Source organism: Acinonyx jubatus, chromosome B3, assembly GCF_027475565.1.
Source record: "Acinonyx jubatus isolate Ajub_Pintada_27869175 chromosome B3, VMU_Ajub_asm_v1.0, whole genome shotgun sequence".
NCBI lineage: Eukaryota > Metazoa > Chordata > Mammalia > Carnivora > Felidae > Acinonyx > Acinonyx jubatus.
In genome coordinates, this window is record NC_069386.1 from 77,617,654 (window position 1) to 77,644,711 (window position 27,058).

A 27,058-nucleotide genomic window follows, 5' to 3' on the forward strand; every position below is an offset into this window, starting at 1 on the left:
TAAATATTGTCTCTAATTGAACTGGCTATATATTTATGACATAAAAAGCTTGACTTTGGGATTTCCAAGGTTCAAATAAGAACCATTTCTCCCTATAAAATACTAAATGAAGACGCATGCTGTATCATTATGATTATTAGAAAATCCAAAACACCTAAGATCCTTGGTAATAATTATTTTCTAAGTTTATTTATTTTGAGAGAGAGAGGCAGAAAGAAAGAGGGGAGAGAGGGAATCCTAAGCTGGCTCTGCACAAACTGTACAGAGCCTGATACAGCGCTCAAACTCATGAACTGTGAGATCACGACCTGAGCTGAAAGCAAGAGTTGGGTGCTTAACTGACTGAGCTACCCAGGCACCACCACCCCTGCCCCAGTAATAATAATTATTTATGTCAGTGACAAGTGATACAAACCAAGAACTTAGTTTTTGAAAAAACTTCAGACTAGATTGCCTTTTTTTACTCAAAATTAGAGATATTACTAAAAAAAATATTCTGAAGTGTCCTTCCCACTCCAATCAACCAACCAACCAACCAACCAACCAACCAACCAACCAACCAATATAACTAAGACATGGCTTTTGGATTGTGGTCTGTGTTGGACTGTCCAAGGGCTTTATGTGACTTGATCAATGTAGGTTAATCATTAAGCAAAATGATTTTTTTGGAAGTGAGAATTCAGTTAATCATCAACAAATTAAAACATCTTATTGACCTTAAAATACTCAGAAAATACTAACTGTAGGGGTAAATGACACAGATACTGTTTGTCTGGAAGATGAAATCTTCTAGCTCTGTGTATGTCCATACAAGATTGTATAATTTCTTAGACCTGTGTTAAATGAGGAAATAAATAAGCATATGGAAACAATGTTCCTTGATTTACTAACAGTTGGACTAATCATCACACAGTTAAAAAGTGAAAAATTCAACCAATTATCTCATATTTATATCTATATCAGTATCTATATAACTATATCTATCTATATCTTCAGATGTTTGGGACCCATAGGAATAGTTTACTCTGTTTGGCTCTTCTATATTGCCAATAACCAATCGGACCAATATTAATCCAATCAATAGAAAATACTGATTTAATAGCTGCAAGTGTAACTAGGGTAATAAAATGTGAATTTAAAAAATATCAAAGCAGGATAGTTACTACAACTTAGACCATATGTTTTTGCTATATTAAAACTCATTTGGTGTAAAAGGTATGTCCCATCCTTCTAAATAGGAAAATTGAAAGTCTTTTAAGGAGACACTATATTATACAGATCTTTCGGTTGACTTCAGATTGAGTAATTAATAAACTGCTTGACAATTTGCATTAGAAAAAAATACTGAGTTAATACTTATTCCTTCCACACAAGTCCATACAGGCTCATTTATTTTGAGAACATATATACATAGTGCCTACATATTGGAGCCTTGCTTGCTGTCTGGTACTTAGCATTCAGTATATACTTACTGAATTAATAAATGAAGGCATATAACTAATTATATAACTAAATGTATACTTATTTCTGAAATTTTTAACTAAAGGTGCTTTTTTGACCTTAACAATCTCACACATGGCTAAATAATTATGGTCCCTTAGAATATAAGGTATGACTATAGTGATTTCTCATTTTTAATAATTGATTTTATTGATAAAATAATATATGTGCTTCATGCAGAGAGCCGATGCTGCATTTTATTTGTTAAAAAAAAAAAGGAAAATGTATTCTTATTCCCTATTCCCTGAGTCTAAAACTAGTGTGATGCTCTAGCAGATCCAGTTACTTTATTGTTAATTTGGGTTACATAAAAGGTAATCAATATATTTTAATTCCAAAGACTGAGTTCCCTGAAAAAAAATCAATAAAAAATATCATTTTCAATGCCATTTAATTTACATGATTTGACTATCCAGCTATTCTACAGTTATGTTTTGTTTTTATTCAAAGGGTTGAATGCTGTGTTTTGTTTTCAACAGATGTGACTTTGAGTGCACTGGAGAACAATTTATGCATTGGGCTTAGAATTTTAAATGAACATACCATCTAATGGTTTGCCCAGGATAAGCAGTCACTTTAAAAAGTAGTATTGAAAGCAACAAAAATTACTTAAAGGATCAGTTACATCTAAAATGATGAAATCAATAACAATATTTTCTGTGGGATTCTTTCTCTCTGATAAGCGAAATCTTTGCTTAAAAGCTGCATTAAAATTTAATCACAATCTGTGTGCTTTAGCAATTGATAATTTCTGGACAGCTGTCTTCTGCTTTGTTTAAGTCTTGTGTTCCTTCTGTTTAAGTTATGCCTTTTAATAGCTGGATTAAGTACATTTTGTTTTAAAATATATTATTAGAATATGATTATATTTTATCATCTTCCAACAGTGGCTTGTGGTTCTCTGTTCCTTTGCAATAATGTTGAAACTCGGGTGAAGATCTCATGGGCGGCCAAACTACTGGAACTTGTGTTAGTCCTATCAGTCTGTTTTGACCTTAATTTTCTTTCCGAATTCCATGTGAATAGGTAACAATTTGTGCTAATGATCTTAAAATAAGTACTTTAGCCTTAGACTAGGAGCTAGAATCACCTCTAATTCATCTTTGTTTACCTGGTTCCTGCTATTTTGTCTGCCACATATTGAATAATGAAAATAAGTGTTCAGTGATTGAATAAAGCATCCTTAGAGATATTTTTCTTATGTACTCTTAAAAATTTCTTAAAAATTAGCTCGAAGAACCATCTAAGCAGTAGCGACTAAAAATATATGTGTACTGACATCCCCAGTATTTAAAGGGACAGATGATCACTTTTTAAGTATCAGTACTTCATCGCTTAGCACAGATTATGTAACAGCCAGTTCAGCAGTTACTGCTATTCCACTGTCCCCCCTCTCTGTGTGTTTCAAAGGAGGAGAATAAAGATTATCTTTCAAAGCACCTCCTCTGATTACATCCCTACTCTCTAATCACCTAACACAACTGAACTTGGAGTGATAATGTCATATTTATTAGAGTATGACTATTTAAAAGAATCAATGTGTTCGATGTTAGGCTATGCATTTAAGTTCTGAAGGCGAAATAGCAGACACAGTGGTCAGGTTATAATGTCTTGTGGTGAAATAGTTTTTATTATGTTATTTTAATGTAGTCAAGTAAATCAATAAGGTTAACTACATTTGCCAGTGTTCCGACCAAAAAAATTTGTACCTTTTCAGCAGCATCATTTACGTGCTGGTATTTACTTTCATTTTTACATCAGATGCTAATTAATTAAATACTTCTGCTGAAACTAATAAATAAGTAATAATTAGATAAACACATTGCAAAAACATAATTTGAAAGAAGCAGATTGAAGTGGCTTGGGAATATAAGTAGCCATATAGTATGTCAATTAAGAGAAAAACTGAAATATTCCAAATATGTCCACAATATGTCCAAATATGTCTGCAATATGTCCAAATATATGCACAATATTGCAAAATTTAAAATAGTACGTATTTTAACATATATAGAAAATGTAACATAGACCTTTAGAGTGATTATCTGAGAATAAAAGATTATTGGTAATGTTGATTTGAAAGTATAATTTATATAAATTTAATCTAGGAGTCAAAACACGTTCTATAGATAACATAATTTTTGGTATGTATAAATTATGTAAGACAGGTAAATTATTCAGCCATACAGTGGGTACCTGATTTCTCTTGAATAAAATTGCTCCTTGGGGTCTGGGGGACATGGAAGTAATAAGCACATCTTCAAATGCTGTGGCAGGCCACGCGTACAGTATGCCTCATGTTTAACGGTACATCACAAAGAAATTTATGGATGGTATAAAGAAATTTAAGAATTTTAAGGATGTATGTTTGAAAGCTTAGAGCAAGTGAAAACTTGGAAGTGTGATCTCATAAATTACTAATGCTGGGGTCCTTGTAATCTTTATTTTCTCAACATTATTTTTTTTTAGGGTTCTATATTCTAGTGTGTTATGTTGAAATGTTCAGGAACTAAAACTGCTTTTGCAAAATAACCCTAGAAAACCATAAAAACCGCAAATCCTTCCAAGGAATTAATCTGAAGTAAAATCATTTTAACATGCTTTCTTTTCCCCTAGTAATTTTCAGAAGCATTTTTTCTAAGATCAAATTTTGACACTATCCTTTTTTTTTTCACACGATGATGTGACTCCTCCTATTATTAAACTTTATGGTTTGAAAAGTCTTTCTTATTTTACTGCCTCCAACATATTAGGTTACTTTTTTAAGAAAAGGTGAACATATTAGCATTACATAAAATGCTAAAGTGACAAAGAGTTAAACTAGGAATTTTAGATGAATACACTAGCAGTTTGCCATTCTGACAGCAAAAGCCAAGCTAGTGCTTTAAAAAAATGCAAGTTTGAAAAATGCAAATGGTGTTATCCAAATATGCAGCCATATGTCCATAATACACACATTTTGGGGGGAAAATTTGTAAGGATTTCTCTCACAGCATTGTATCTCGAAATGGTGGGATTTTTAAAATATATATATAGTGCTCCCTAGATGACGGTAAGATATTGAAATTATCTTTCAAAATCTCCTATATACATTTTAGTGTAAAAAATTCATTATGTTTAGGTTTACACAGAAATTTGGCTCTATGTTTTAATATTCCATTTTGAGTAGGTGCTGTACTTCATCTCTAACATAGTCAGCAAAATCGTCCAATAATAGCCAGAATTTAGTCATAAAATTTTCAATTCAGACAAGTAAAGTTTAAAACATAGTCTCTTCGAATGATAAATTAACAGTCCTTGGAACTCAAGGTCTAAGGGACAGGGAAAAAATATAATTAGTTTGAATAACGTTAAGCTGTGAAATTTGGATAACCTTTGAGCAACTTTGCTCTGTTGATCACAGCATCAGTAACAATAGGAGAGTGGAAGCCAAATGCAAGTGGTGAAACCACCAACAGGAAAATATCAATTAATCTTTTTCAATAGAGTTGAAGTATGGGTAATCCTCTCATTAAATACTTTGAACCTTTTTCTAAGTAAACAAAGGAGGGATAATGAGTGATGTGGTCTGTCTTGTTTACATGGAGAATCTTCAAGAGGCTTAGCATAACCTCTCAACACAGAGGTCTTCTTAGCCACTGGTCACTAATTACCCTCTTTTAAAGGTATTTGTCTAAGCAAAGAGACAATGTTTTCAGACTTAATATGAGAATACCATTTAAGTGCCAATATTTTACACTTAAGCCAGTATAGGAAGAAGTGTCAAAATCTATGGGATCCTCACAAACAAAACAAATATTATTTCCAACACTTATTTGAATAAATGATCATTTTCTTACAATCCTCGTCCAAAGAGTTACTTCTGTTATAAGATATCATTCATGTCTAACTGCTAGAGATAGGGTATAACTATTGACTGAACTATTCCATCCTCCTTAAGACCTCCAATCACTGAAAATTCTGGCTTGGAAGGGAGAAGAGAGGCCTGGAATTAACATTCGTTATGTCATCTGCCAACCAATTTGCCCTTGATATTTAAGCAATTTGAGAGTAAATACAATTTTTAGTTTTCTTGTCACCATGCAAGTGCCATTTAAAAACCACATGATACCTTCAAATTTCTGTATGATCCAAGCACCGATAGTCACTACCTACTGCTACAAATGATTTTAATGTACCAGGTACATGAAACAAAAGTCCATCTATAATGGACCTACAAGGAGAGAATTTTACCCTGATCTTTAACCAAGGCCCACGTTTGTTACCATGCTTATTCATAATGTAGATATCGCAGTGAACTTTTACATGACTCCATATATATGAATGAAATGAATATTAGTAACCTTGATGCCTGCAACAGTATTTTTCTAATTTCCAAAGGAGAGCCTGTGTAAGAAGTTAGAATTACTAAAATCATCAGAACAAAAAGTTGTCATACAGAGGTGGTCAAAATTATGAATAAGCAACAAGAGAGACAAAATTCTTAAATAATTCCAGCCCTAGTAAGATGATTTTCATTTTTTTGCCATCAACTCTTCAATAATTCACATTGACAGTGCTATTTGGATGCTCTCTCTGGATTCTGTTTTGTGGATTAAAACATGAAAAGTGGAAGAGTTTTACAGGAAGAGTTAAGTACAAAAAGAACATTTCCATTTTCATGCCTGTGATCTGTGACTGCTGGTTTTTTTAATATCTGAAAACTGTATTATTTATTTTGAAGTAAAATTTCATTTTTTAATGTAACAAATACGCCATGAGGACATACAGTTTATACACTTATGGAGTCCTATAAATCTATGATACCCGTGAGGATAAAACTTAAAAATAAACACAAGAGAAGTCTATGACTTTGTCATTAGTTGTCCAGTGTTTTAGTAATAGCTCATCTTGGAAACAACATTGAATTTCAGTATCAGAAATTTTCTTCTTTCTACATGTGAGTGCTTTATATGCCATACAAAGTTAAAAAACACTATATACAATTTTTTTGAAAGTAGATATAGCCAATCATGTGATAGTGTACCAGTTGCTTAACTGAAGATTTCTACAAATTAGATTTTATTAAAAACATCTCTAAGAACCATTTTAGTTCTATGATCTATGAATATTGTGTAGATTTTTACATGGAAGAATCATGATTTCACTTATCGTCATATATTTTAATGCATCCCAATTATTTCTTTATACTCTTGATGGAAATGTTGTATTATTATAAAACTGTAGAAAAAATAAATATACATACATGGGTATATATATATATTATATAAATACAGATATATGCAAAACAGGGAAATGCATATGAATAAAGACATGACATACTTTGAATTGACAATGCAGTTACTGTGGGCAAAAAAACAAAAAAATGCTTTTTAATAAAACAGACATAGTAGATATTTGCCCTTAGAATAATTTCTTTGTAGTGACACCAAAAGCTCAGTGTGTGTAGGAAAATTTAGTCAAAGTTTACTTTTGTTATACTTTGTGTGATTGATGAAATTCCACAGCATCTAAACACAAAAAACATCGTACTTATTAAAATCACAAACAAAATATCCTTCCTGCCCTTATACTTGTTTATTTTCCAAGTTTCTGTTTGTTGGAGATTATCTATTATTGGAGAATTAATGTAGAAATGCATTTACACCTATATAGTCACCATTTGATTTCCAGATACTTGTGGAATAACTCACTGTTGGTTAAATGGGAGGTGTGCTGGCCAATTAGCATACAGTTGAGTTTAGTTCATTTACATATTTCTGTATCTATTCCTAGATGCTATTTTTTATGCCACCCAAAATGCTGTTATTTGGTTAGATTTTATTAGTTTAGTGATATTAGTTTAGTGATTATAATTATGAAATGCTATCATATAACAAATAGAAATAAAGCTTATTCTTTTAAATTACATTTTCTCTTAGGTATTTGTGATTTCTTAAGAAATCACACAACTTCAAAGAATATCGGTAACTTTGTCTATCTGCTTTTTAATATGTAGTCCAGAACAATATATCATTCACAGAAAACAGAGAAGGTATTTGGTATATTTATTACATGAGTGAATGAAAAAAATTTTGAGTTTTCATGCATTGCGTTTTCTAATTGTTAGCATGACCTGAGGACCAATAAGAGGCGTTTTTATCTTCTTCCTTTTTATAATGCAAAAGACGGCTTCAAAATCCTCAGAAGAACCTCATGGTGCTTGCCAAGCCCATTTCTCCCTGACATTCTTAAATACAATATTTCCACCATATAATCATATCATGTGATATATAACCGAAAATTATATGCCTATCCTAGTTATTTAAACTCTTATTTCTCAGAATAAAAAAAAAACCTCTACATCTTATATATAATTTAATAGGTCTGATCCTCTTAGAAAAAATGAATTAGACCATTTACTTCGGGACAATGTTTTCCCAAGTATGGTAAGACCGTGTCAAAATAGCAGAAAATTGTTCACTGATCTAAATAAAATTATTATGAATTGTTTACCACCATCACCACACATGCACCCACAAATATAACCTCAACATCAGCAAACTCAGTTGCCAGTGAGGCAGGGAGGCTGCCATAACACCATGAAGAGAAGATGGAGGGTTGGTCTGCACACAGAAACAAGCTCAGTAATTACCTCAAGAATATCAGTAGAAGCAGAGCACCAATTCTGTCCCTGATTTTACCGTAATCGATCTCTTGTAGATTCTGAAAAAAATGGTATTTTCCACATGATAATTACCTTAGCTTCATTATTTAAAAAGGGAGACCCTGAGAACTCTGGGATAGAACCCATTTAGGAAAACCTCTCCTCTACGATCCTGACCTCTCTGCCTTTTTTACAGCGAAGAGAGAAGACATTCATATTTTTTCAGCCCCTGTTCTCCTTGCCTTGAGTGAGGGGGAATGAGACACTTTAAGCAGTAAAGAGAAAGAAAAGTCACAAATGAATCACTAAGTGGAATAAAATCTGTGCTTTAATCAAAACTTTCTGTGACTCATCGATATTTTTTTCTCCTCCACAATATACCATGGTGAAGTCACTGTCTTAGTCACTCAATCAAGGGAGAATTGAATTTGAGTTCATTTCTGAAAATGAAGTCATAAAATTTCCCTGAGTGAAAAATGACGAACTATATTAACTCAGTTTGCATACATCCCAAATAAGGCAGGGAAGAAACTTGATTTGTAACTGTTGATGTCACTAGAATTCAAAGATGTGTAAAATTCCTAAGCTTATTTTCCATTCAAATGTGATGAAAGAAAGTACTTTCTTCAATCCTGTGGATTTCCAAACTTAATTTTTTTTTTCAAACACAGTAGCTAATTCCTAAGATTTATTTGATAGGGCTATGATATGGAAAAAAGCAAGAAAAAAATGTGATAAACAGAATGGGTCAATATTTACAAAATTCATATCCCCATCTAAAAAACATGCCTATTAACATATAGTAATTTATCTGTGTCTTTGTAATCAGCAAGAACTTTTAAATTGGTCACTCAGCATCATATAGTCCTCATTGATTTATCCTAACTCAAGTTAGAACTATAACCTCAATATTATAAAATAGAAAATATTAAGATTTTATATATATAAACAAAAACTATATATAATATATATGTATTGTATATACATATATACATGTATTACACACACACACACACACACACACGCACACACACACACAAAACAACTTGCAAGAGCTCAGAACAAAAATTAGCAGGTTTTTCCATGGACAGATTTTATTGGGACTCAAAAAAAGGCTTTATAAAGACCAATTGAAACTATGGTCAAAATAAAATGAGAATTGGTCATTAAATCAAATGAAATATTCTTCTTCATATATCAGTTGGATTTGGGTTCCATGTGCATGGGATACTCCATGGGATTGTGGAGGAACTAAGGTATTTATTATAAGAAAATGATTGCACTCTCTAAAACTGCACAAAAAAAAACCCCAATTCCTATGACATTGTAGGTAAAATAGGTATAATACATAAGAAAAAAATCATTACCATATTCTCTGAATTTAGATTTATAGATATTATTGAATAGATATTCTTGGTATATTTGGTTGAGAATATAGAAGTCTTATTTTTATGTGTAATGAATGTCTTTTGACATTCTGAGAGGTTACAACCCTACAGGCTGTCTGTAAATAATCCATATTGCTTAATTCAGTTTTGGTCAAATGAATTATCCAGAGTAGTTCTTTACTGCTTAGTTCAGCTGGGAAACTTCCAGCATGGAGTCAAGGACCCTTGTGCTTTAGAAGTTCATTCTGAAATGTCCTTTGCTACTTTTAGGAAGTTCAGTGAATACGACTTTGGGAACTTAATCCCAATAAAGAAAGATCATCTCTTCAAAGTCCAGAAGTGCCATCATTTTGACCTTTGTCACACAGCAGAAAATGAAGAGTAGCACCATGTCCTTTCTTGTTCTCTTCCCTCTCCATGTTTCTAAGTTCTTGACCCTTCCGTCTTCCTCTATACGAGAGAAATGACCTTATTTTATCTCTGTAATCCCCCCAATAAAGGCACTGAACCCAACTTCTTGGGGTTAATTATCTGATCCTCTCTGACCATCTTCCTACTCAAGCCTTTTGTGCTGTTAGAATTTCCCTCGGCTTGTTTTGTTGATTGCCCATTAGGTGGGACCCTAGCTGAGCAAACATCAGGCAAACAAAAAGATATATATATGGACTTTTTTCCAGAGTGACATATCCTCCATTTCAATCTCAGCCTAAAATGAGATTTACCTTCCTCTCTAGCAAAGCCCTTAGGAGATTCTGTTCAAAAGCTGAGCCAAATGATTTTCAGGAAAGATGTAGTACTTACCAGGTTCTCAATTGACTACCTAGATTATTAGAAAACACAATCATCCATTCACACACATTTTTGGGCATGCAAGACCATTGATTTTTAATATTTTCTTTTAAAAATACACAGGAAATTAACTCTTTAAATCAATGCAACTCAGAGAAACAGGAAAAGGATGGAATTTCAGAGCAAATAGCAAAAAGTGCATCTTTGTTTAGGTTATCACGTTTGCATAATTCCATTTCCATAAAGCAAGAATTTTACTCCATAGCACAGATGAGCCTTGAAGGGTAAGATATTTAAACTATGCATAGTTTACCTTGAAGGGCTTTTTTATAAGAATTTTTAAAAATGAATAATTAGTTAAGATGTGCCAAATCTATTTGTGATGAGCAACGGGTGTTGTATGTAAGTGATGAATCACTAGATTCTACGCCTGAAACTAATGTTACACTCTATGTTAACTAACATGAATTTAAATAAAAACTTGAAAAAAAATTAAAATTAAAAGATGTTCTGATTCTTATATTTTGAAAAACAGACAGATTTTAAAAAGAAAAGTTTTACCTTAGTTATGTTGATTTCAGTAGAATTTCCTTAAAGGCCTAAGGTATTTACATACTCCTCAACACCACTGAGTTTTCTATCCTTTCCTGAATCCTAAAAAAATGGTGAAAGAAATAGATTAAGACTTGATAGTTGTTAGACTAGGTGAGTCTGACAATTTCCAGGTGAGTCAGAGAGCTCAGATTTACTCAGTATAAAAATCCTAGGTTAATATTTGGCTTTGTCCTTTCTACAAGTGTAGAATTTACCACTCTGATTCTAATCAATCATGCCTGTAGTCTTTCTCTTTCCCACCACAGAATCATCAGAAACCAATGAAAGAGTCAGATTGCAAAGAACTAAGGGAAAGTAATCGTAGTTAATTACTGATCATTTCCTCCAGAGTACAAAACTGCACAATTTTCAGCTTTTGGGGCTAGCCCTGGAGCAAAATAATAATAATACCACTAATAACATAATAAACTAAGGAGTATATTTCTTGAGAAAATGTAACCTTACACAAAATATTCTCACAGGGAGGCATAAGGGTACAGGTAACCCAAATCAGTGGTGTTCTAAAATGGAATTGATAAGCTTTGTGGTTTTTCAATGAGACAAAGTAGTAACCCATATTCTAGACATAAATTTCTTCAGGATGGGCTTGAGGAAACAGGCGTCAATTTTGATAACATTCAATCTCATAAGTAAGAAACAACCATCTTTCTCTTGCAATTGGTGTTTATGGGAAACCATGAATTCCTTAACGTTCTTCTTGGTTTATTCTAAGTATCAAGAGCAATGGATGAAGATGAGAGACGAATTCTGAGAAAACAGTATCTTTAGTAAGACTATACATTTGTAGGTCATAGAGGATTTCTAGATTTCAGTGACTCAGGCAAATATTTTTGCTAACATGTTTGATATCAGGTTATGTCTTTGGGAAATCACATTTTTTAATGTCAATCTTTATTATCCAAAGGAAAAGGAGACATGGAAAATAGATAAAGAACCATATTTTTAATCTAATGAATCACATCCTAAAAAATGACAAGCAAGCACAGTAGAGACATAATAAAGATTTCCTATAGTTAAAATTACTAGTTATTTGCATAATCCCAACATCCGTCTGTTAAAACAATATGTACCCACATATTTTTTGTTTCAAAAAAGAACAGCAGGCAAAATAGCCGTACAGTTAAAATTCATGGATTTGAAAAAAAATTATATATGATGAAGTTTATTTATGCTGAATAAATCCCAAATTTACTTTTTCTTTATTCAAAGTTTGAATATAGAACTGCTTCTTAGTTTTATGCCAACTTTTGAATAAATGAGTCATAGGAGGTAAAGCTATTGGTTGATAACAGAAAATATAATAACAGTACTCACATTTTGACATTTCTATTGCACCTTTCACCTTGAGAAAATCCCAGGCAATTAACCTAAAAATCATTTCTATACTGTTGGGATTTGTAAGCCCCAATTGAATCCAGTTATCTTCCAAGTTATCTAAAAGTATAAGTAGAGCATCCACAGCCCTGTCGGCCTGTCAACCTACCTTACTGGCATTTGCTACCAAGAGGCCTCCAAGGCCTGGTGCATGCACATGACCCTATAAATGATGGCCGGTTTCATGGAAATGAAGGAAATCCTGCCTTTTGTGATAAAATTCATGGGCCTTGAGGGCACTATGCTAAGTAAAATAAGTCAGAGAAAGACAAATACTGTATGTTCTTACTTTCATATGGAATCTAACAAAGCCAAACTCATAGAAACACAGTAGAATGGTGGTTGCCAGGGTCTAAGGTATAGGGGAAATGGGGATATGTCAGTCAAGGGGTATACACTTCTGGCCATAAAATGGGCAAGTTCTGAGATCTAATGTACACCATGGTGACTATAACCAGCAATGCTGCATTATATACATCTTAAGAGATAACACCACATATTCATTTAAAAAATGGTAATTGTTGGGGTGCTGGGTGGCTCAGTCGATGAGTGTGCAACTTTGGCTCATGAGTTCGAGCCTCTCACTCTGGGATCGCTGCTGTCAGCATGGAGCTCACTTCACATCCTCTGCCCCCCTCTCTCTCTGTCCCGCCCCACCCACTCATCTCTCTGTCTCTCTTTCTCTCTCAAATAAATAAATATTAAAAAATGGTAATTGTGTGAGGCCATGGATGTGTAAGCTAAACTCATTGTGGTAAACATTTTGCAATATGTATGCAAATCATTATATTGTACAGCTTAAGCTTACATGTGTTATATGCCAATAATATTTCAATAAAGCTGGAAAAAATAAATACATATATAAATGATGCTAGTTTAAAATAATGATGGCCAGTTGGTCATAAAAGCTAATATTATATTGTACCCAAGAATGAAACCATACAAATTTACTGACTTTATACTTTAGGGCTAGGCATACCTAGCTATTAAGCAGTTTATTTGTCAATCAAATAGAATATAAGTATCTTGAGGTTTTAAGCATCCTTCTGTGTTATAGAATTCAAAATCTCACTAAGTACAAGAAGCACATAATTTCTGTTGTAAAAATCCTCTGTCTTAATATCCTCATTACATAGGCAATTCTAATGATCAGGTGAATATCTGCTTCTGTCTATACCCTTTAATCAGGAAACTCTTATTTTTTTTTATGTTGCAAAAGACATAAAATGTAGGTTCTTGCCTTCTGAGCTTTTACAGTTGATAAATAAAAATATACTAACATAATACTAAAGGTACTATGTCAGAATATAATTTCACAGTGCAGTAGGAACACAAAGGAAGAAAAAAGCAGATCTACCTGGGCATGAGAAAAGACTTCAGGGTCATAAAAATCACAGATAAATTGTTAAGTAAAAAAAAATTCAAATTGTAAAATTGTATTTACAGTATTAGCTCAGTTAAGTAAAGACAAAATAGAAAAAATAAAGAGGTCGGTATATTAACTATGGTGCCTTTGCATACTGTAATGATGGGTGAGTCTTTGTTTCTTCTTTAACATACTCAGGGAAACATGTAATATTTTCATGCTCGGGGAAAAACTCAAAACACCAACAAGATGTGTGGCATCTAGAATAAAACACGTTGAGTCTACTTGAGGGAGAAGAGAATTTTTTTCATAATTGCCTAACTCTTATTTTAATTAACTAGCTTCAGTAAAGAGTCTTTTTAAAAAGAGAAGAGATAAAGAATGCTAAATAGATCCATCTGAGAGACAAACTTAACAATCCTACTACCACTACAGTCAGGTAACATTAACTGTGTCACAACTGAGTGTATATCAGCTTCTAAAGTATAGCATTCAGGCACGTGGAACAGTATTTGTTTTAACACACTCTTTATGGAATGAATTTGAAAGACTTTTCTGAGTTGTCCTGAAGAGAAAAAAAAAAAAAAAGCATCCTCCCACAGCTGGTTCCTCTATTTTTGGCTTCTCCTATCCCTGTTTTCATGGCAGCTGAGAAATATTAATGTGAGAAAAGTATCTTTTATTTTAGTCTTTAGAAAGAACTCAACAGAAAACCCTGCATCTTTAGTAGTAGAGGGTAAGAATTCCAGGATCATACTGTGGGGAGTGCATTCCTGGAACAATGTGTGGGAAAGAAAATGTTACATAAAGTAATATGTTTGACTTACATATGACTTTCCCAAAGCGTATGCTGTTTACATATAATGCTAAAAAAACATATTTCACCAAAAGTTAATATGTCCCCTAGGAATAATTACATAAAATAGGTGTATAATCAATCTCATACACATAAAAGGCAGAGTGGAAGGAAAAATTCTTTAACCCACCACCAATCAACAGAAACAAATGTTTACCAGATCCATTTGAAAATAGGAGAAACATTCAGCTTTATGAAAGACTTTTTCCTGACCCTTCCTATTAATTGTACATACCTATAAAATTAAATGCTTTAAAACATTAATCTTGAAAAAAGTAGTGATCACATTGGAGCCAGCAAATTGGCAAATAAATAAATAAACAAACAAACAAACAAACAGTACTGTAGTCATAGATCCAAGCCGCATTTGAAAGGGTAATGACAAGTTACTTCAGTTTTATTGACTCAATCAGATCATATGGTGAGTCATTTCCAGACATATCGATAAACTCATTGATTCCTCTCATTCTTGTAGTCACTGGACTATAGAAAAAAGGATCAGTAGCCATTTGACCTTCATTGTGTATTAAACAAACACCAGATGGCAAGGATTCATTCAGGAAATCCATTCTTTCTTTTTCATAGTCATGTTCACACTGCTGCTTCCCACTGAGCCTTTCTCTCTGCTTGTCATGGTGCCAAAGCTGCCTGCATAGCACCTTTCATGCATCACAGCTTTCAAATCTTGTCCCATTAGTTTCATTTTGTTTCCATCATAAATAATCTCCCACTTTCTCATACACTCTTTCATTATCTAATAATGGGCCGGGTCATTATACAAAGGAGCCAAGTATTAAAGGGTTAGTGAGTACAGTTTGTCCACTTGGTTTCTGGCCAGTGTATGAACTATTTATTAAACAGATAAATTTATGCAACTAAAAAAGGAGATCTGGAGGATGCAAACATCCCCATCCTGCTAACACATTTCAGCACAAGATACAGTGAAGACACTGGAATCTCAAATTGGAAACTTTAAAACACTATATACCATGAGTGTAACCTAACTCAACCTAATTATTTCAAGAAACACACAAAAGCAAATACCCTACCCTCTGTAAAATTCCGTCACAATTCCTCTCCTTGGCCATTCCCTACACTCATTTGGACATCAGCCAGCCATCCAGAAGTGTTGAAATGTTGGTAAAGCATTCACGAGCCAAGTGACTCCATTCTAAGAGTGTTATCCTATGACGAAATTTCACAGAGTCCAAGAAGGGAGACTTGTCTTTTGGGAGAATGTTGTATAGAGACAAAATAAGAAAGCTGGACATTATGTGAGATTTATTGCCAACACTGCAAAGTTTAGTACAAACAAGGAGTGCTCCCTGGGTCTCAGTGGAGTGTCCTTCAGTGTTCACAGGAAGTTAAATATTGAACAAATAAAGTATTCTTACAGCTAGAATCAGTTTCTTCCATTATTTCAAGAAAAGTTAAGAAGTTTAGAATGCAGTGTGTAGGATGCTATAAATATAAATATGTCAGCACTGAGTTAAATCATCCCAGCCTATTATTCCCACAGGCAGGCCAATTATCAGGGGATAATTGGACTGATAATGAGCATTCTGACTGGTCGAGAGGTCCCTCTAGGGGTACAGCACCCCTTCCCCTTATAAGGCTATCCTCTGTGCCAAGAATGGCATAGGTTATAAGTGGGAACATTTAAAAGAATGTAGTATCTTTGAGAAAAATCAGTTTACGTTGATTGAAATAAGATGTGGAATACTAAATATTTTTTAATAAAGAAGCAAGGATACAAGCTATTTAGTAAAACACAATAGAGGTAACGCAATTATTTTGTTTGTTTTTTCAAAAAAATATTCCATTGTGTGAAACAATTTCAACCATATTTAGAAAAATAGGAAATAAAAGATAAAAAGACCCACTCATGATTTCAACTCCCTAACAGAGCCAATTTAGTAATTTTAGAGTTTGAAATACATGTTTACTGCAAAGTCAGTTGTATCATTTGTGTAAGCAATTATTCCATTATTTACTGTTACATGTTGACAGTAAACTCATACTAAGCCTTGTCTATGCCAACATATTTAACTAAATATTTTCTGCCTAGATTGCTCTTTCCTGCCCTCTTTCAACAGATAAATGCTGTTTATTCTTCAACTTCAGCTTAATTTTCACTTCTTAGGGGACAGTTTTCCTCTGACTTCACAAAGATGAGTGCTTATGTACCCTCTTACACATTGATTCTTCCTAGCCCTTAACATTGTATGTGATTATTTATCACCCATCTCTTCCAGTGGACAGTGATCTCCATGAGGGCAAAGCGATTCGTCTTGCGCTTAGTATTATATCCCAGAATAGCACCTTGCACGTAGTAAGTGGTCAATAAATAATCATTGAATGTCTGACTAAATGAATGGATTTAAGCACTGTCTATGTCGCTCTAGATGGTGAGATCTGAACAAAGAGCAAGTGGTTTGTGTACCGACCCATGAACAAGAATACATAGAGCTAATGACAGAATCTGCCCTGATATTTCCATCATCTTAGCACTTTGTATCTTATGTCCTCAGCCCACTAGCCCTGTATAAAAAGAAAACATAAGAACTGTGAGTGATTATATAGGAAGGGGAGAAAAACTGGTAGAGAAAAAGAAACTGCATAAAGCTCTCAGAAACTGTCAGTAATTATTTACCTTCTACTTTGTTTTCCTTTGAATGAAAGAAATATTTCTTCATAGTGTTCAGGATGGCTCTGTTTTCACATACAGTCCTGATCTCAGAAAAGTTATAAACCTGAAAATAAATTAAAAGGACCTTATCATATACTGTTGGATTCCACAGAGTCAAATTACACAATACATAACCAACCATTTCCAGTCTGAACCTTATCACAAACCTTGCTTAAAATGTCGGTTCAGATTTTTTGAAAACTCGATTCAATTTCTTGTCAACGTTCTCAAGGTTTGTCTTGTGTCTCAGTTTTGCCTCAATTATTAATACCACCTTAAATTCCATTTAAAAAAAGAACAATTCTTATTGTTTTTCATCATATAAATTGTAAGCCCAATTATAACTCTATACGAAAATAAATTATATGTTTTATCTCTATATTTTATAGTTTTAGGTTTTATGGAAATATATGCTTAAAAGTCTGAGGAATTAAATAATTTTGACATTTTTCACCAGGATATTTCATTAGATAACTCAGCCACACCATTTCAATTTTTTAAATGATAAACTTTTTTAGAGCAGTTTTTCATTCACCGCAAAATTGAACAAAGGTACAGAAAGTATCCATATACTTCCCTATTCAAACAAGTGTATAATCTCCCTATCAACATCCCGCACTATAGTGGCACATTTGTTACCCACATTTGATGAATGTACATTGACACATTATCACCCCAGGTCCATAGCTTACATTAGGGTTGACTCATGTGTTGTACATCCTATGAGTTTTGACAGATATGTAATGACACATTTCCACCATTGTAGTATCATACAGAACGGTTTCACTGCCCTAAAAATCCTCTATGCTTCACCTATTTCACTCTCTCTCCTCTTCAGTTCCTGGCAACCACTGATCTTTTTACTGTCTCCATAGTCGTTCCTTTTCTAAAATGTCATATAGTTAGAATCATCCAGCATGTAGCCTTTTCAAACTGGCTTTTGTTTTTACTTAGTAATATGCATTTAGATTTCCCCCATGTCTTTTAATGGCTTGTCAGTTCATTTCTTTTTCTCAATAAATAATATTCCATTGTCTTGATGTACCACAGTTTATTTACCCATTCTTCTGTAGAAGGACATCTGGGTAGCTTCCAAGTTTCAGCAGTTATGACTAAATCTGCTATAAGCATCCATGTGCAGGTTTTTATTTTCATTAGCATGAGTAAACACCAAGTACAATTGCTGGATTATAAAGGAACAGTTACTTTACATACTTGCTAGTCTTTGGTATGTTCAGTGTCTAGGATTTTGGCCACTCCAATAGATATATAGTGGTATCTCATTGTTTTGCAATTGCCTAAAGACGTATGATGTTGAACATCTTTTCATATACATACTTGCTTTCTCTGTATCTTCCTTTGGCAAAGTCTGTTCAAGTCTTCTGTCCATATTTTAACCAGGTTATCTTCTTATTGCTGAGGTTTAACAGTCTTTGCATATTTTGGATGACAGTCCATTATCAGATGTTTCTCTTCTAAACATATTCTCCCAGTCTTTGGTCTGTCTTCTCATTCTCTTGACTTGTCTTTTGCACAGCAAAAGTTTTTTGATTTTAAAAGAGCTCGGCCAATCAATTGTTTTTTTCAGGGTTTGGGTCTTTTGTGTTGTATCAAAAAGTCACTGCCATATCCACCGTTACTTAGGTTTACTCTATTTTATATTCTAGGAGTTTTACAATTTTGCATTTTACATTTAGGCTTGTGATCCATTTAGAGTTGATTTTTATGAAGAGTGTGAGGTCTATGTCTAGATTTATTTTTTTTGCATGTGGATGTCCAGTCGTTCCAACACCATTTGTTCAAAAGACTACCTTTTCTCCACTGTACTGCCTTTGCTCCTTTCCTCAGAGATCAGTTGACTGTATCTATGTGAGTTTACTTTTGGGTGCCTGTGCTGTTCCTTTTATCTAGTTATCTATTTTTTCACTAATACCACACTGTCTTCATTATCATAGCTTTATGGTGGGTCGTAAGTCAGGCAGTGTCATTTTCTGACTTTATACTTCTTCAATATTCAGTTTGCTATTATGGCTCTTTTGAATCTCCATATAAACCCTAGAATCAGTTTGTTAATACCCAAAATCAGTTTGAGATTTTGATTGGGGTTGCATTGGATCTATGGATCAAGTTGGGAAGAACTTAACATCTTGACAATTTTGAGTCTTCTTATTCCTGAACCAGAATATCTCTTCATTTATTTGCTTCTTTGATTCTGTTCAGCAGATTCTTGTGGTTTTCCTCACATAAGTCTCGTATATGCTTTGCCAGATTTATATCTAAGTATTTCATTTTGGTGGTGTTAATGTAAATGATATTATGTTTTTGATCTCAAATTCCACTTGTTCATTGGTGGTATTTGGAAAAGTGATTTTTCTTTTTATTGAAGTACAATTGACACGCAATGTTTCATTAGTTTCAGGTGTATAACATGGTGACAAGTCTGTATGTTATGCCACTGTCACCACAAGTGTAGCTACCAAACTGTCACCAAACAATGCCATTACAATACCATTGACTATATTTCTTATGCTGTGGCTGTTATCCCTGCACCTTATTCATTTCATAACTGGAAGCCTGTATCTCCCACACCCCTTTGGCAACCATCCGTTTATTCTCTGACTTATGGGTCTGTTTCTGGAAAGCAAATGACATTTAACCTTGAATCCTGCAAGCTAGTTATAATCCATTATTAGTTTCAGGAGTTTTTGGTCAATTCTTTTGGATTTTCTACATAGACAATTATGCAACCAAAAGTTGTGCTCTATTTATTCTCTCAATTTTTGTTTGTCTAAGGAAGTCTTTATTTTCCCCTCACTTTTAAAGGATAATTTAATTTCACAGGGCACAGAATTCTAGGGTAGAAGCTTATTTTCCCTCAACACTATTTCACTTCACTCTCCTCTTACTGGCATGGTTTCTGAGGAGAAGTAGGATCTCATTTTTATCTATGTTCCTCTATAGGTAAGATGTTTTTGCCTTCTGTCTTCTTTCCGGACTTTTTCTTTATCTTTAATTTTCTAAAATTGAATATACTATGCCTAGGTACAGGATTTTTTTACGCTTATCTTGCTTATTATGCTCTGTACTTCCTGGATTTATGGTTTAGTATCTGACATGAATTTGGAGGATTCTGTCGTCATTAAGGCTTTAAATGATATTGTCATTACGTATATGCTACACTTTTTATTGTTGTCCTATAGTTCTTGGACATTCCTTTTTTTCAGTCTTCTTCTCTTTTAAGTTTTGAAATTTTCCATTGCCATATACTAAAGCTCAGAGATACTCTCCTCAGCTGTGTCCAGTCTACTGATGAACCCACTAAAGCATTCCATATTTCTGTTACACTGTTTTTGATAACTAGAATTTTTTTTAAGTTTATCTATCCCATTTTTTTTTTTGAGAAAAAGAGAGAGAGCGCATGCATGTACAAGTGTGCAGGGGAGGGGCAGAGTAAGAGGGAGAGAGAGAAAATCCCAAGCAAGCTGCAGACTCCAGGCTCAGTGTGGAGCCCAATGCAAAGCCAGATCCTATGAACCATGAGATCATGATCTGAGCTGAAATCAAGAGTCAGAGGCTTAACCAACTGAGCCACCCAGTGCTCTCTAGGATTTCTTTTTAATTCTTTCTTGTATATTGCATCTCTCTGCTTACATTATCCAGCTGTTCTTGCATGTGATTTCCTTTTTCCATTAAAGCCCGTAGCATATTAATGAGAGGCATTTTTAAAATTCCTGTTCTGATAATTCCCACCACTAGAGTATAATTTCCGTGAAGTTAAGAACTGTATCTCTTTGCTTCCCTGTCATTTCCAGAGCCTGGGATATAGTAAGTTTGCAAATATTTATTGAATGAATGATTCCCTCAAAAGCGAAAAGGATTTTCAATCAAAGTGACTCTACGTCTAAGATGTCAATCAGTTTGGATAGTTTTAAAACTCAATTGACTTACTTTATTTGACTAGCAAAGGCATGCAGTCAAAATGTCTTTATGTAGGCATAATTTATGTGATATCTTCTCACTAATATAATTATATGTAAAATTATTTTCATATCCCCAAAATATTTATGCAATGATATAACATAATCAAATGCTAGAACACAATATGGGGCAATTACCTCAATGAAATTCAGTAATATTTTAAATATAATCATATTACTATAGAAATATTTATTCTATACACTGTCTGAAATTTAATAAAATGAAATGTTATGGCTAGAAAATAAAACACTAAGAACTTAAAAAAAACTTGTTATAACTGGGTAGTGTAAATGTAGGTATTATTTTCTCTTTACACTTTTTGATGCTTTCCAAGTTTTCTACCATGAATACATATTGATTTTATAATAAGGAGAGATATTTTTTAAAACAAAGAGTATTTTAAGACGCTAAAAATACAAATATAAATTGCATAGTTAAATTAAAGAGAGAAAGGTTAGAAAGAGTGGTCTATTCTCTCCTTTATCTTACTACATTGAGTACAAATGTGGAAATCTTCTGTCATCTCCATTTTGACTCCCGGTTCTAAAACTGTTAACTCATAGGGGTGAGTGATTTAATTATTATATCCTTCCTTGTGTCCTGATGTAAAGTTTTTTTTTTCTTTTTTTTAAGTTTATTCATTTATTTTGAGCGGGTGAGGAGAGGCAGAGAGGGAGCAGAAGAAAGAATCCCAAGCAGGCTCCGTGTTGTCAGTGTGGAGCCCGATGCAGGGCTTGATCTCACAAGCCATGAGATCATGACCTGAGCCAAAATAAAGTCAGGCGCCTAACTGACTGAGCCACCCAGGCATCCCACTGGTATAAAATTTTTATTAGCATTATTTGGAGGCTTTTTTTTTCTATCTCATATGTATTAAGTAGCATACTTTGTTAATAAGCTTTATTTTTAGTACATTTCAGATTTATAGAAAAATCATGAAGACAGTAGCGATTTCCCTATACAACTCTGTACCTTGTTGTCCCTATTATTGACATCTTACATTAATATAGTATTTTGTTACAATCAATGAATCAATATCGATATACTATTTTTAATTGAAACCCATACTTTATTCAGACTTCCTTGGCTTACTCAATGTCTTTTTTTCACTGTTTTTCCTGAATCCTATCCAAGGATAGTAAAATGTAACATTACGTTTTACTTGTCAGGTCTCCATAGACTACTCCTCAGTTTGACAGTTATCAGAGTTCCCTTCGTTTCGATGACCTTAATAGTTTTGAGGAATACTGATTAAGTATTTTGTAAAAAGTTCCTCTATTGGGATTTGATGTATATCTCCCAACTAAATTGGAGTGATATGCTTTTTGAGGAGGAAGATGATAGAATTGAAGTGCCATTACCCTCACATCCTATCTAGATAAAATCAACAGGATTTATCACTGTTGATGTGAACCTTGATCACCTCGCTGAGGGAGTGCTTCCCAGGCTTCCCCACAGTCATGTAATTGTTCTTACCCTTTTCCATACTGTACTTTTTGGAAGGGAGTCACTATGCACAGTACTCACTTAAAGACTGGGGAAGTACGTTTCATTTCTTTGGGGGCAAAGAATTTCTATAAGGGATCTTCATCTATTCTCCTTCATTTATTTGTTCAGTCATTTATTTATATCAATATGGATTTATGGTATTTATACTTTGGATAAAGTCCACTGCTACATTTTTTAATTCTCTGTTCGTGGTTCTAGTCCCAGTTTTTGAGAGCTCTTTCAGTTGGATTCTGTGTCACTTTTAACTACCCTCGTCAGAGTATGTGGCGGGGGGGGGGGGGTAGCCCTTCTCTACTTCCTGGTACTATAAGATGATCCAGGCTCATCTTGTCTATTTCCTGCCTCGGATCTAGAATCTATCATTTCTATGTGGCACTCTGGTCCTCTTATTGGAGAATGGTATTAAAAACCAAGATCTGGGCACTAGGTGTGCTCTTTGCTAATGGAGTGCCACTTCTTTTAGGCACTCTAAGTTGTCAGAGCAAATAAATATTTGTGTGCACATTAATCCATGTATATACAGGTATCTATATCTATAAATACTATATATAACCATCTATATCTATATTAAGCTAAACATAAATTCATACTAATGTCTTCAACTCTAATCCATTACCACATTGATCACCTTATTCTTTTTCCTTTGCTTATTAATTCTAATTCTGACACTAAGAAAGATGACTCCACAATTCACTATTTACTTAATTATTTAATTCTAATATACATGTATGGCAGAATGAGAAGTGTTAACCCATAGTCCCATGGAGAAAAAACACTTTATAAACCATAGTATAGTGCTCATGCATGGTTCTTCTACCTTTAGACTTACAGATTCGACTTATTTCCAAAGTTACTTAAGTCAGCACCTTTTCTCCCCACCACCTTCAGTTAGATTTCATACACTGGTAACAAGGTTATATTTTTTTATCACCTATTTCATTCCATCCTGAGATCCCAGGATCTCCTAAATATTTTTTTTTAATTTTCATACATTTATTTTTTATACAGCACCATTCCATAGGTTTTGACAAATGCAAAATATATATATCTACCACTGCAGATTATGCTGAACAGTGTCACTACCCTATAAATGTTCTGTGTTTCACCAATTCAATTCCTTTCCTCCCTCCTTGCAGCCACTGATATTTCTACCTTCTGTAGGTTTGCCTTTTTGAAATGTCACATGATTAGAATTATATAGTATATAAGCCTTTCAGACTGGCTTCTTTAATTTAAAAATATATATTTAACATTTATCAGGGTGCCCAGGTGGCTCAGTTAGGTTAAGCGTTTGACTCTTGATTTTGGCTCAGGTCATGATCTCACAGTTTGTGACTTCAAGCCCAACATCAGGCTCTGCACTGACAGTGCGGAGCCTGCTTGGGAGTCTCTCTCTCTCTCTCTCTCTCTCTCTCTCCCTTTGTCTCTCTGCCCCTCCCATGCTCTTATGCTCTCTCTCTCCCTCCCTCAAAAAAATACATAAATAAATAAAAACTTTAAAAACATTTAAAATTTATCTATATCTTCTCACGGCTTATTAGTTTATCACTGAGTGATATTCCATTGTGTAGACATAAAACTGTTTATTTACTTGTTGAACAACATCTTGATTGCTTCTAGATTTTGGTGATGACAAAGTTGTTACAAGCACTGGAACAAGCATGTGGAATAAGTGTGAAAAGAGTCAGATAAATATCTAGAAGCATGACTGCCTGTGATATAATCACATAGGTGGGAATATGTTTAGTATTATAAGAAAATTTCCACTGTCTTCCAAAGTGACTGACTAGCATTTTGCCACCCAACCAGTAATGTTGCTCCAAATTCTTACCACCTTTGAGGTATGTAGTGGTATCTCATTGGTATTCTAATTTGGAATTTTCTTTTTTTTTTATTAAAGTTTATTTATTTTGAGAGAGAGAGAGTGTGTAAACAACGGGAAAAGAGAGAGGGAATGAGAGAGAGAGAGAGAGAGAGAGAGAGAGAGAGAGAGAGAGAGAAAGAGAGAAAATCCCAAGCAAGCTCTGAACTGTCAGTGCAGAGCCCAACACAGGGCTGAAACTCACAAACCCTGAGATCATGACCTGAGTCAAAATCAAGAGTCTGATGCTCAACTCACTGAGCCACTCACTGAATTCAATTTGCTAATCTTTTCTTGAGGAGTTTTTAATCTGCATTCATGAGAGAGACTGATCTATAATTTTCATTCCTTGTAATATACTTGTTGGCTTTGGTATTAGGGTAATGCTGTCCTCAAAAAGAGTTAGGAAGTGTTCTGCATCTGTATTCTGAAAGAGATTTTGGAGAATTGGTATTATTTCCTCCTTGAATGTTTGGTAGAATCCACCAATGAAACTATCTGGGCTAATGCTTTGTTTTTCTTGAAAGGTTAGTAAATGTCATTTCAATTTGTTTAGTATATACAAGCTACTCAAATTAGACACTTTTTAAGTTTTGGTAGTGTGTATCTTTCAAGAAATTGTTCCATTTTTAAATATCAATTTGGGGGAATAGAATTGTTAATAATATTCTTTAATTTTTCTATTCATGTACTTGGACCAGTAGTGATTATCCTTCTTTCCTTTCAGATACTATGAATTTGTTTATCCCCTGTTTTTATTTGGTTAACTAGCCTACAGGTTAATCAATTTTGTCGATAGTTTCAAAGAACCAGCTTTTGCTTTCATTGACTTTTCTACTGATTTCCTCTTTTCAATTTTATTGGTTTCTGCTCTAATTTTTATTATTTCTTTTCTCTGATTTGATTTAGGCCTACATTGATCTACTTTCTCTAGTTTCCCAAGGTGGAAGGTTTTTTATATATTTTTAAAATTAATGTATTCAGTGCTATAAATTTCCCACTAAGCACTGGTTTTGCTGAATCCCATAAATTTTGATAGGCTGTATTTTCATTTTCATTTAGTTCAAAATATTTTAAAATGTCTCTTGAGATTTTTACTTTGGCCCATATGTTATTTAAAAGTGTGTTTGTTTAACCTCCAAGAATTTGGGATTTTTTCTAACTATTTATGTGCTATTGATTTCTAATTTAATTCCACTATGGTCTGGCAACATACCCTATATGGTATACTTTTTTTTTTAATTGGTTAAGGTTTGTTTTACGACTGAGCATATGGTCTATTATTAAGAATTTTCCAGGTAACCTTGAGAAGAACATGTATTCTGCTCGTGTTGGATAGAGTATTCTATAAGTGTTTATTAGTTTGGGTTGATTCATAATACTTTTCAGTTCAACTATATCCTTCCTGATTTTCTATCTGGTTGATTTATCAGTTACTGACAGAAGGATGCTGAACTATCACAGTGGATTTGTTTATTTCTCCTTGAAATTCTGTCAGTTTTTTATCTCACATACTTTGATGCTTTTTTGCTGTGGGGTGTGTGTCTGTGTGTCTGTGTGCGTGTGCCTGTTAATTGTTACGTCTGCTTAGAGAATTGGTCCATTATCATTATATAGTGCCTACCTTAATCCCTAATAATTTTCCAAAGTCAGCTATATCTGAAATTAGTACAGTTATCCTTGCTTTCTTTTTGTTAGTATTAACATGATATTTCTCCATCCCTTTACTTTGAGGCTGGGTCTTTATACATAGAGTGGCTTTCTTCTAAATATCATACAGTTTTGTCTTTTAGTTAAATAAAATAATCTCTGTCTTTTAATTAGTATATTTAGGCCATTCATATTTAAAATATATTTTGATATAGTTGGATTAATAACTACCATGTTTCTATCTGTTTGTTTTCATTGCATTTGTTCTTTGCGCCCTTCTCCTCATTTATTGCATTTTCTGGTTTTAATTTAACATTTTATATGATTCCATTGCTCTTCCTCTTTCAGCATATCAAGTATGCTTATTTTTAAGATGTTTTAGTGGTTACACTAGAGTTTGCCATATATGCTTTAAATTAATCCATGTCCATCTCAAACTACATAATACCACTTCACGTGTAGTGCAGCACCCTCAAAATAGTATTCCTGATTTCTTTCTGCCCCTTATATTGCTGTCACCTATCCTACTTATCCGTGAGCTATAATCACACAATATATCATTACTATTATACTAAAAGCAGTTATCATTTAGATTAATTAAAAATAAGAAAAGTAGCATATTTAAATTTTAACAAAATACCTTCAACTATTTCTTCTTTAATGTTCTTCCTTTCTTCATACAGATCTGAGTTTCTGAACAATATTATTTTCTCTCTCCCTAGAGAATTAAAAAAAATATTTCCTTTCAGAGGCCTATTAGTGACACATTCCTTCAATTACTGTTTGGCCGACAAAGTCTGCATTGCTGAGAAAAATCTTATCTTCGGAAAAATAATT

At 33.6% G+C, this 27,058-nt stretch overlaps 1 long non-coding RNA gene across 1 annotated transcript in view; it reads right to left on the reverse strand.

Moving 5' to 3' along the window:
* Positions 1 to 581: 581 nt before the first annotated feature.
* LOC113601537 (uncharacterized) overlaps positions 582 to 27,058 on the reverse strand; it is a 133,770-nt gene continuing 107,293 nt past the window's right edge. Inside the window, exons 5-6 of the long non-coding RNA XR_003422828.2 lie at positions 17,188 to 17,287; positions 582 to 10,977 (exon numbers count right to left, since the gene is read on the reverse strand). This is a non-coding gene — a long non-coding RNA (uncharacterized LOC113601537). The remainder of the gene's footprint in view (positions 10,978 to 17,187; positions 17,288 to 27,058) is intronic.